Source organism: Cervus elaphus, chromosome 21, assembly GCF_910594005.1.
Source record: "Cervus elaphus chromosome 21, mCerEla1.1, whole genome shotgun sequence".
NCBI classification, from domain to species: domain Eukaryota; kingdom Metazoa; phylum Chordata; class Mammalia; order Artiodactyla; family Cervidae; genus Cervus; species Cervus elaphus.
In genome coordinates this window covers 82,081,077-82,093,286 of record NC_057835.1, presented here as the reverse complement: position 1 = coordinate 82,093,286, position 12,210 = coordinate 82,081,077, and the positions used below count along the sequence as shown (strand labels likewise).

At 45.4% G+C, this 12,210-nt stretch overlaps 1 protein-coding gene across 1 annotated transcript in view; it reads left to right on the top strand.

Annotated features, from left to right (window-relative positions):
* Positions 1-12,210, top strand: part of SNTB1 (syntrophin beta 1) — a 238,777-nt gene that overhangs the window by 154,726 nt on the left and 71,841 nt on the right. The gene's annotated exons all lie outside the window — the stretch shown is intronic.

Here is a 12,210-nt window from a genome sequence, read left to right as displayed (position 1 = left end):
GCTTTGGGGACAGCCTGACCTCCCAGTGACTCACATTCTAATAGGTGGTAAACGGGAATAATGATTGTTGCAATAACAGCTTTCCTGCCAATGAACCTGTCATCTGAGAAGGCCTGGTTCAGTGGCACTTGAACAGGGTATCTGGCTGTTTTCCACCATTGTTCTTTGTTTGCATCAGTTCATGCGTGGGTCCCAGCCACCGACTCCAACACAAAGTGTGTGTTTGCTGTGGCATTGTCCCATCTCTCGCAGACTGCGACGGACCAAAGGGACAATGCAGGTGGTGGTGACACCGAGATTGTAATAAACAAAAGCCACAGGCCGTGTCTCGTGACCGGGTGTGTGAGGCTTCCTGGTGAAAACAGCACTGTAAGCTGGACGGCAGTGTTCAGAAGTCACAGCCTCTCGCCCTCTCCAATTTTACTCTCTCCAATCACATGTGTTTGTTTTAGGGGCAGTCCTGTTAGTCTGGGATCTTTCAGTTGCAAGTGACAGAAAGCTCAACTCGGCTTGAGCACAAAAAAGGGGACCTAGCACTTCTGATAACAGCAGTGTCCAAGGGTGAGCTTCAGCAACGGTGGGCTCCAGGGCTCACAGAAGGCTAACGGGCCTGCGTCTACATGTTTTTGCACCCTCTCCACTTTGTTGGTTTATACCCTAGCAAGTGCCCTTTTCTTTGGCCCAAGAGTTCCAGCTTTGTCTGGGTGTTTTTTGTTTGTTTTGTTTTTATAGCTGGCTGCCTCAGTGAACAGAAGGCTCTTTGCTCTCATATTTCCAACAAAAGTCCTAAATCAGCCTTATCTAAATTGTGCCCCGATGGATGAGGAAAGGTAGTTCTGAAATGGAAAAGTAGGATACAGTGCAAGAAAAAGACTGAATGGATTCTGGGGAAGCAAAAACAACAGACATTTGCTGTAGAAGGGAATGGGGAGGAGTTGATAAGAACGAAAAACATCTTTACTGGGTTAGGATCCAGAGTGGATGCAGGGATGTGCTGTGTATGTTAGGGTCTGGCAGAAAATGGATGGCAAACTCAGAAGGGGTGACTGGACGGGATTCAACACAGTGACAGCTTATGAGTGTGGCCGAGACAGAGGAAATCAGGAGCTGAGCGGTAAGAGGTCACTGCCATCCTTTACCCGGAAGTGGCCAGGAAGAGGAGCAGCTACCTGACACTAGCAAGACTTGCAGCTCTGGAAAAGGGCCACTCGCTGCGAGCTGTGGTCTCTTAGCAGAGAGACAATCCCCGTGAATCCCTGCCTGCTGATCTCCTACTGGTGTCTGCCTTGGGTTGAGGCTGCCTGGAAGCCAGAGGCAGGGGCCACAGATGCTCAGTTAAGGTCAGCCTCCCTGGGCTCCGAGCGGGGCAGCAGATGGTGGGCCTGACTCTGGAGGCGAGGGGAGGCTGTCCAGCACACACATCCCTGCACCTCGCAAGTAACCAGGATGCTGTCAACTCTAGAAGGTACTGTTCTCTCATCTCTTTTAGCACCAACTACAATTAAAACCATTACCATTTGGATAGTTGAAAAATAGTTATTATGTCATTAGTAGTGATAGTAGCATTTTTTCCAAAGGTTCCATTTTCTCACTTATAAACTGTCTGCTTATGCCTTTTGTTTATCCCAAATTATCCGTAGACCCATTAAGCATTCCAATGGAGCAGTCATAAAGGTGCATAAAAAGCGTTCTGGTTTTAGAATATTGTTGTTCTTTTGATGTACTTTCAGATCATCAGATGTTTCTTTAAATTGTATCATGCATTATGCCCATAAAAGCAATCAGTAATGACTTATCATGGATAATTATCAGAAGGGAGAATGTCTTTTATTGCCTTCATCTTCAAAATTTCTTAAAAGATTGCCATAGTTCAAGTCCAAGGAAGCAAAACTGGAATTTTTTTGAATAAATATTTGATACTGAATCCTGATGTGGAGACATAAGAATGGTTTTTAGCAAAATGTTACAACGAATGGCAAATCCTTAATACTGTGGCTTTCTTATATTACCACAAATATCAGAGAATTCACTTGGTATTTGTAAAGATATAAAGTATGATCCTATATATATTCAGCTGTAATTTATCTTAAATTGATAGCCTTTGTCTTTTCCTATGCTGTTAATCTTTGATTTATTTTTTTTTGGACTAATAACAGTAGCTCCAGGACAAAGTTTGTACATATTATATTCAATTTCAAGTTTTTAAAACTGGCATTTACATGAACTAAAACAATAGGAAGCAACAACAGTTTCCCTTCTAAAATTCTTTTCAGTGCAAATCCTCAAGCTTCCTCTTCACTACACAGAATGAAAACTTTGTATTAAAGTCACTCTTTACAGTGAGGTGATCCAGGGACCTGAAGAAATGATCGTGAGTTAGTGGGGAGAACTCAGTCCTGCCCCGAGGAGAACGAGCATCAGAGAAAGGGAGGTGATGGCTTCTGGTGGCGCTAGGGGTAAAGGGACCCGCCTGCCAGTGCAGGAGATGGAAGAGATGCGGCTTCGGTCCCTGGGTCGGGAAGATCCCCTGGAGGAGGGCGTGGCAACCCACTCCAGTATTTTGCCTGGAGAACCCTATGGTCAGGGGAGCCTGGCGGCCTATGGTCCGTAGGATCACAAAGAGTCGGACATGACTGAAGCAACTTAACACTCAGAGGCTGACACTTTGTAGGGAGGGCAGAGCAGAGACTGGTCTAAAGGGAAGTGGGGTTATCCTGAGGAAGGTGATGAGAAAATCTGGTACCTTGGGTGGCTCCCAATTGTGGAAGGTCTTGAAAACTGGACAGATGGTTTGAATTTGATTTGTTGGCCGTAGGAAATCTTCATATACATAGTCAAGGAGAAGGTAACTTAGAGGTGACCTCCCTGGACTGAATGTTTGTCTCCCCCCAGAATCTGTAGACGGAAGCCCCAATCCCTAATGTGATGGATTTGGAGGTGGGGGCATTGGGAGGTCATGAGGTTTAGATGAAGTCGTGGAAATGGGTGGAGCTCCATGATAGGGTTGGTGTCCTAAGGGGTGAGGACCCCAGAGCAGTGTCTCTCCACCCCACAAAGATACATCAAGCAGGGAGGCTTCTCCAAGCCAGGGAGACGACCCTCACCAGAACCCCGTGTTGGCACCCTGGTCTTGAAGTTGCAGCCTCCAGAACTGTGAGAAATGAGTGTTTGCTCTTTAAGCTGTCCAGTGTATGATAATGTACGCAAGCAGCCTGAGCCAAGAGAGGGAACAAACACGCCTCCTCTTTCTAAAGACGAGGGATCTGGGGCCTGGAAAATGGAAGGTCTCCTATTTACAGCCACACTCTAAATCAAGGTACAGGAATAACGAGTGAATGGGACAATGCTGTGGCTTCATTGTCTCCTTTATTTAATTTGTAAAGAGTCTAGTGCAGCTCTTTCATCGCGGTCACTTTGCCTCTCCCCTTGGACTCTGGCAGCCGTTCTCTGAGCCTGCTGCAATCAAGGTCGGCCATGCCGCCCCCCAAACGGGGCCGTTACTGCGTCCCCTTGACGTCCTTCGGCCTGTGAGCTGTGGGCCGTGGTGACGGGGTCCCTGCTGTCCCCATGGGTACTCTCATCTGTAGATGGGCCAGGTGCACCAACAGAAACATCTTTCCCACCATCAAATTAGTCTCAAACCGTTTAACTCCTTGCAAGCCCCCCTTGCCCCATAAGTGCTCGTCTCTACCCTGAACTATAAAACACATTATGCCCCAAATAAATATTTTGAATCATCATTCTTTAGGTAGTCTTTTTATGGTCATTACTGAGGTGTCTTTAATGGTCCTATTTTGGACAAAAGAAAAAGAGAAAAGAAAACAAAGATTAATAAAGGAAAAATAAACAGAAAAAAATAAAGTTCTGACTCACTACTTAAAAAAAACAGTAATAAGCAAATACATGGCAGAATTGTTAAATTCTGTTTTGTGCTCAGTTTATCAGGTATTGTCTTTACTTTTACCTTGTTATCTCAGTTTGCAAACTATTTCTTGTCATATTAAAAACACAAAAATACAACATGGTTTAAAAAAAAAATAACCCAGCTGGGAGCCCTGAGATGCAGTTCAGTTCTCAACTTCCCCTCATTTCCGCAAAAGTTCCTTTCAAAAGGGAGTGTTTAGAGGAATGTGTCTCCCCAGGGTGGTATTAGAGGAGAGTAAGTAAGTTGGTAATTGGTATTTATTATGTGCTTAGTCTGTCTCAGGCAGAGTGCTTTAAATAATCCCTAATCCACCTGCAATGCAAGAGACAGGGACTCAGTCCCTGGGTCCAGAAGATCCCCTGGAGGAGGAAATGGCAACCCCCTCCAGTATTCTTGCCTGGGAAATCCCATGGACAGAGGAGCCAGCAGGTTACAGGCCATGGGGTCACAAGAGTTGGACACGACTTAGCCTAGGAGGCAAGCTTGGAGAAGTTAAGGAACTTTTCTAAGATCACTCCTCTAGTAAGAGGCAGGGCCAGAGTTTGAACCCCTCTTTCTAACTCTATAGGCCAGAACTTTCCACTAAGCTGAGCTAAAGGGACCCAGGGACCAAGTGTTCACATGCGTGAGACCCCCCGGGACCCCCAGAGCCCATACCAAAAGCAAAGTTTCAGAACTAAGAGCCGTATCAAAGTATCTCAGACCCTTCGTTCGCCTTTATGGAAATAAAGGGTGGCTGTCGGTTCGGCTGCTGTCACAGAATGCCCTTGACTGTCTGGCTTATAAACAAGAGAAATTTTTGTCCTGTGGTTCTGGAGGCTGGACGGCTAAGATCAGGGTCCCAGCATGGAGCCTGATTTGCAAACCGCCCTCTTCTGTGTCCTCACGTGGCAGAGAGAGAGAGGAATAGCCACTCTTCCTCTTATAAGGACACTAATTCCATCATGGAAGCTCCAGTCTATGACCTAATCACCTCACAATGGCCCCGCCTCCTAAAACCATCACATTAGGGCTTCCACGTGTGAATTTGAGGGGGAGGGAAGCATTCCATCCACAGCAGAGGGAGCGGGCTTACCACCCCAGGGCAGCGCTTCCTAAAGTCTTTTCTCTCCTGCCCTACAAAGACTGAAGTTATCTTTGGTAAGATAGGTTAAGAGGAACACTGGAATACACACACACACTACACAAATATGATTTCTGTTTACACACACACTCCAATATTTTGGGCACCTGATGCGAGCAGCAGACTCATTTGAAAGGATCCTGATTCTGGGAAAGATTAAAGGCGGGAGGAGAAGGGGACGACAGAGGATGAGATGGTTGGATGGCTTCACCAACTCAATGCACACGAGTTTGAGTGAACTCCAGGAGTTGGTGATGGACAGGGAGGCCTGGCGTGCTGCAGTCCATGGAGTCGCAAAGAGTCAAGACACGACTGAGCGACTGAACAGCAACAGCAGGTACACACACAGAGAGTGCTGGCCTTGTTTTGCGTGTTTTCCAGTATCTGTGAATTTCCGGTATCATGGTTTAATTAAATGTCCCCAGTCAACAACATGGTTCAGATTTCAGTTACTGTAAGTAATTTTGTACTATTAACTGTAAGTAATTTTAACTGTGTTTTAATTGCATATTCACTGTAAGTAATTTTGTAAAGCACACGTTTTGCTGCTAGTTTTTACCCACAGGTGGCTGTGTGCATGTAGCTGCTGAGCATCGTGGTGACAGCCGGTCACATCACTTATTTCAGTCTGCTGTGATCAGTCGCAGCACAATTGTTCGTTCACACACAGACAGTGAGGGGGGTAGGTGTGCGTCCTCCTTGTCTCCCAGGGGTCAATCGATATGACATTTGCAGGAATGGATATTAGAAAGAGAGAATGAAGGTAAGCTTATGAGAGTAGCTGTGAAGAAAGGAGGAAGGTGACCTGGAAGAGTGACACCAGGGGAAGACTTCACATTCATGGAGCCCTCGGAGAAGTTCCACATCCCTGGAAGTTCCAGGTGCAGTGTAAGAAGCTGCTAGCTGATCCAGGCCTAGAAAGGAGGATCCTGACTTGTCAGGGCACAGACAGGACGCTCGCGTCTCCTAAGCTACGTGACGAGAAAGCGACGAGCGCTGCCCAGGCTGCTCTCAGCGAGTTTTCGGTGAAGGAATAAAGGCACTGAATCCCCAATCTTTCTAATGTTTTAAATTATAGATGATTTAGTAAATATTAATTTTATTATCTTATGTAACTGACAGTAAGACTATTTTAATGTCTTAATAACAGTTCTGAAAATCCATAGAATAATACCAGTTTTTCCAACTGATTACTGAGTTCACTTTGTATGATTTCCGCTTGCACAGTCATTTTTATTTGTCCACCACTGCTGGGCAAAGGCAGCTCTCTGTCTCTCTGTCTCTTTTTCTACCTTTATCCATCTCTCCCTCTGTTTCTCCATTCATTCATCTACCTACCTTATCTCTTTCTCTCTACCCTTATTCATCTCTATGCACCCTTATCTATTTCTGCCTCCCTATCCATTTACCCAGCTGTCTCCTGTTGCTGTCTGTCTGTCTGTCCATCCATCAGTTTATCACATTTTTATATCATTACTTAATTCACTAGGCCACCATTAATGTTCAGTTCCAACAATAGCAATCTATTCATTCCCCCAAAATTCCAGGTGAAATATAACCAAGTAATTTTGTTCTCTAGCTACATTGCCCAGCTATATTAGAAGAATCTCAAATGTAAATGCAAACCAGCCCTGGCCTGAGTCAGACAGGCTGCTGGTAATCAAGATCTTGACAGTGTAATTAATGGAATGATATTTCTGGAGCCTCTAAATATATCAGCTCCACCATCTGCCTAAAAATCACCTAAGTAAGAACTTCCTACCCCTTCTTCCAGGGAGAAAGTGGTCTCTGACCTGAGGGGACTCCCATCTGGTAAATGGAAATAGAGTTACTGCCCAGGCCATCCCTGACTGCATCGTCTGTAAATCAAGACTGTCTGCTGGGCTGGGAAACACAGTTAATGCAGTTAAGTGGTAACAGGCCTGATGTGTTGCTGTAAAATGCAGTCAGCAAGTTCCTGCCTGAATCACCTCTGAGACGGAGCAGGACATGAAAACCTGGCAACAGCTTGGTTATCTTCCTGTTAGTCTCTCACTGTAAGCGTTAAAGTAAATGTGCCAGATTGAACCACCGACTCGATGGACGTGCGTTTGAGTAAACTCCGGGAGTTGGTGATGGACCGGGAGGCCTGGCGTGCTGCGGTCCATGGAGTCACAACGAGTCAGACACGACTGAGCGACTGAGCTGAACTGAACTGATGAGTGGAGTTCAAATTGCCCCCATCTTCCATTCTCTCTAATAAAAATCAGTGACTTAAAATTAGGATGGCTGTTGGCATGGAGACAGAGGCAGCCATGATGAAAGCGTGAAGAGTTGCCCACTTTTATACATGACTCCCAGTGCAGAGTAGTCCTGAGTCACTCTCCCTGGGGTGGAGCCGCAGAGCTGCCCGCGCGAGAGACACAGGGGAGTGTGTGTTCAGTGCTCATAGGCTGACTTGCACAAATTCACTTGATTCCATCTCTTTGGAAGTGATCATGAGACTCAAGATAGAGAGCTTCCTGTGCCTGGTTGTGTGGCTAGCAGACTAAGCTTTGTTTTAGTTTATTAGGCTTTGCAGATTGCTCTTCCTTTATGAAATAGATCATACATTGATGACAGTCTTAGGTAGAATTCTTTGGAAGTTGAGTCTGAAATGGAGATTCTCTAGGAGCGATTGCTAAGAGAGGACTCTGCTATACGATAAACTGAGGCATGTTGGACATTTTCAGAGTTTGAGCAAAAATCAGTTCAAATTGGAAGTATGTAAGGGAAAGGCTTATATAGAAAAAGTGTGGAAGCAAAGGAAAGAAATGTTCGATCATTTATAGCTTAAAGCCCACGTTGGCTGTGATTGATTATTCTTAAGTTTGATTTCATAACCTCAAGGCATTTCAGGGCTTAGATTTTGGTTTGCTCACATAGACCTCCTAAGCAATAGATCCATCTCAGTCTAATGGCCTCCTTGTTTACTCAACTTAACGGCTCTTAGGAGAAACCTGTAAGGAAATGAATGACTCAGCGTAGACAGGGGAGGAAGCAAAGCACGGATGACGTGGTGACGCTGCAGGGAGGAAGTGGGCTGTGAGAGGATGGTCACGTCCTGGGTCTCAGGCGAGTCCCTGGGACCAGCTGCCAAGTGAGGGCCTTTGGCTTTGCGCATGAAGAAATTCAAGAGCAAGCCAGAGTACAGAGAAAGCAGGTTTATTCAGGGAGATCTACAGTTCAAAATCAGAGTGCGGGTCATCTCAGAAGGCAAAAGGATATGGGTTTTTACGGGTTGGGTAATTTCATAGGCTGGACTTCTCTGGTAGCGCAGTGTTAAAGAATCCACCTGCTGATGCAGGAGGTGTGGGTTCAATCCCTGGGTCAAGAAGATCCTCTGGAGAGGAGAAGGCAGCCCACTCCAGTATTCTTACCTGGGAAATCCTATGGACAGAGGAGCCTGGCGGGCTACAGCCCATTGGGTCACAAAGAGCTGGACATGACTTAGCAGCTAAACAACACAAAACAAGTCAGCAATTTCATAGGCTGATGAGTGGGAAGATTATTTCAGCTATTTGGGGGAGAGGGCGGGGGAGTTCCAGGCATCGGGTCACCACCTACTTCTTGGCCTTTTATGGTCAGCCTTGGAGCTGGCATGGCACCAGGGGTGTGTCATTTAGCATGTGCCGATGTATTACAGTGAGTGTATGCTGAGGCTTGTGGTCAGCCGGAAGTCACATCGCCTGCCATCTTGGACTTAGTTGCTTCTACCAGTTTATGTCATGTCCATCTGCAATGGCCGTGTCATTCTTTTCAAGGTTGTGCCTGGCCCCTTCCCGTCTCAGAACCGGCCCACCCTGTGGGGAGTCTGCAGCATGGATGGCAGTACAGAACTTTGCCACCCGGAGCCGTGAGCTGGGGTTGATCCCCCTCGCGAAAGCCGGCCGTGGGCTCCGCTGGAGGTCCCAGGAGGCCCCGCCCGCCAGCCACGGGCAGTTCTCTAAAGAAGGCAAAGGGCCACTGAGCAGCCAGCGTTCACGTCAGGGGATTTTCTCCTCAGACCAGCAGGACCTGCTGTCATTACTGGCGTGTCTGAGAGGGGAGGAAATGCCAACAGATGTACGTGGCACCCTTAAGGAGCAGAGAGAGAAAGATACTTTTAATGCTTTGAAATTCCCAAATGTTATTTCAGAGTCCCTTTGCATACTTACATTTTTGGCTTGGGCTTTTTATTACTTCTAATACAAGTAGACTGCAACTTTACAAATTCAGTACAAATTAACACATTTCATTTTTCATCCTGAAACTCCTTCTAGTTGGTATTTTCAGGTTTTTTTCAACTGAATCACTTCCTGGGTTTATCAAGTGCATAAACTAGAAGTTCTTTATATTGATTTTATTTAGAATTAGGGCTAGAAATATAGGTGTATCTAGAGTTCTAGAACCTGATTTATGAACATCCCTATTTACATATTTACATTTCCCTATTTACATATGGGCTTCACGTGGTAAAGAACCTGCCTGCCAATGCAGGAGCTGCAGGAGACACAGGTTGGATCCCTGGGTCGGGAAAATCCCCTGGAGAAAGAAATGGCAACCCCACTCCAGGATTCTCGCCTGAGAAATCCCATGGACTTCCCAATTCCATAGGCCATGGGATTGCAAAGAGTCAGACACGACTGAGTCACTAATAATTAATAACACTATTTACATATGGTCTGCATCAGGATAAAAGTGAGGATCTTTTTGGAGCCTCAGAAGTCAAGCGAGACTCTCAGAATTGTCCCTACTCACTTCTGCTTCTTTATGATTCAGGGAAAGCCCTAAAATATCACTTGATCTGTTTATACCCTACAGGATGTAACCTTGAAAAGAGGCGACTTCTTACTTAGGTCTGTAGCCCCAGTGCCTGAGCAGTGTCTGGGAAACACTAGGTGGTCAGCTGATATTTCTCAAATGTATGTCAGTGCACCAGCAGTTCCAGCCATAGCCTGCATTCCTGCTCACCAGTAGACACTGCTAAGCATTTTCTCTGGAAATAAAGTACAGCTTCACATTTTGTGTTCAAAGGGCACACTCAGGCCCAGGCAGCCGACCCTCATTTCTGAGTTCTGAGCAATCATGCTTTCACATGAGAACTCTCAGATCATAAACTTGGTATGCTTAGGGATTTCCTTCCTTGGAAATATCAGGCTTCTCAGTGTTGAGTGAGGTGCATGTGTGGTGGTCGCTGAGTGCCTGCTCAGTCATGTCTGACTCTTTGTGATCCCAGGGACTGTAGTCCATGGCTACCCTGTTCATGGGATTTTCCAGGCCAGAATACTAGAGTGGGTTGCCATTTCCTTCCCCAACGCTCAGAGTGGCCATACTTTATTTTTGTGAATTTAACATCTTTCTTAATGAAAAGAACACTAGATCAGAAGTCAGAATTGGAGAACTCTATAAACTGAGGTTGCTGATTGCTCTGGTGGGAAATGTCAAGTTTTTATTGAGATTTAGAGCTAGGAGGTACAAAAAATAATAGAATATGAATTGGCAGCTTTATGTTATTTGGTCATAATCGTGCAGCTAGTTAGCTTTAGGTGTGAATCTAAAACTCACTCTGATTTTCGGTCTAAGACATTCCACCTGGTACACCTCACTGTCATGTAAAGCATTGTAAGAGCTCTGCAGAATCATGCAAATCTGTGACCTCAGCTGTTTCTCCGTCGGGGAGGTGGGGGTGCTGCTGGCCAAGGACTTCAGTGAGATCAAAGGTAGGGATGCACAAGAGACGCGGGTACTTCTAGAGCACAAGAGTCAGATAGTGGAAAAGGTCTCTGACAGCGAGTGAAAGTGAAACCTGGGGGGGCGTCGGCGGAGAAAGAAGGTGGGGTGAGAGGATTTCCGGTCATGCTGACTTGCTGGCCACAGCCTCTCTTGCCTTAAGCAGCCTTGACACTCTGCTGGTGTCCTGAAAGTCTTTTAAAATAGTGCTGGCAGAGTCCCCTTCTCCCAATTTATATACTTCCCTCCCTTTCCTCCTCGGTAACTGCAAGTTTGTTTTCTACATCTGGGACTCTATTTCTGTTTTGAAAATAAACTCATTTGTACTAATTTTTTAGATTCCATGGATAAAGCTTAATCTTTTTTTTTCATTTATTTTTATAAGTTGGAGGCTAATTACTTTACAATATTGTACAGTAGAAATTAACACAACATTGTAAATAACGTACACTCCAATAAATTGAAAAAAAAATAGTGCTGGCAATGTTTATTGGGCTTCCCTGGTGGCTCGGATGGTAAGGAATTGATAGCTTATGATGAACGGTGTCGGATTTGTGATCTCTGAAGAAGATGTAGCTTCAGGACCAGAGACCAGGCTTGATCACTCAAGAGCTTTTGTGTAGCAGAGTTTATTAAAGTGAAAGAGGGCAGAGAGAGCTTCTGACACAGACACCAGGAGGGGGATGGAGCATACCCCCTGCTAGTCTAAGCAGGGAGCTGTATACTTTTTCAATTGGTTACTACCATAAATCAAAAGAATATCTCAAGGTTGTCATGGTCTTACTAGAAAGTGAAAAGTGAAGTTGCTCAGTCATATCCGACTCTTTGCGACCCCTTGGACTGTAGCCCACCAGGCTCCTCCGTCCATGATATTTTCCAGGCAAGAATACTGGAGTGGGTTGCCATTTCCTTCTCCAGGAGATCTTCCACACCCAGGGATTGAACCCGGGTCTCCCGCATTGTAGGCAGACAGTTTACCGTCTGAGCCACCAGGGAAGTGACCCTCTCCCATAATTTACATTTTAAGATGACAGGATTAGAACTAACAATAGAAAGATCTTACCAGATCTTACCATTCCCATAATATACATTCTAAGATATCAGGATTAACCAGAAGGTTTTCGGGAAGGAGAAACTGTCCTCAAGCAGGATACACTGTTGTTGTATAATCCTTAGTACAGAGTTTAAACTGAGTTGTTTGCTGTTTATCATTAGTTCCGGGCTTAAAGAAAAAAAAACATTTTATGTGACTAAATCTAAGGAATGTAGAGAAAAAAAAGAGGTTTGTCCTTTCTTCCTCCTTGAGAATTCCAGACCCCCCTTTCCTCCTCGGTGGGGATCCTGGACTTCTTATCAACCTGCCTAGGAATTGACTGTCTCAGTATCTGCCTGCAATTCAAGAGACTTAGGTTCGATCCCTGGGTCAGGAAGA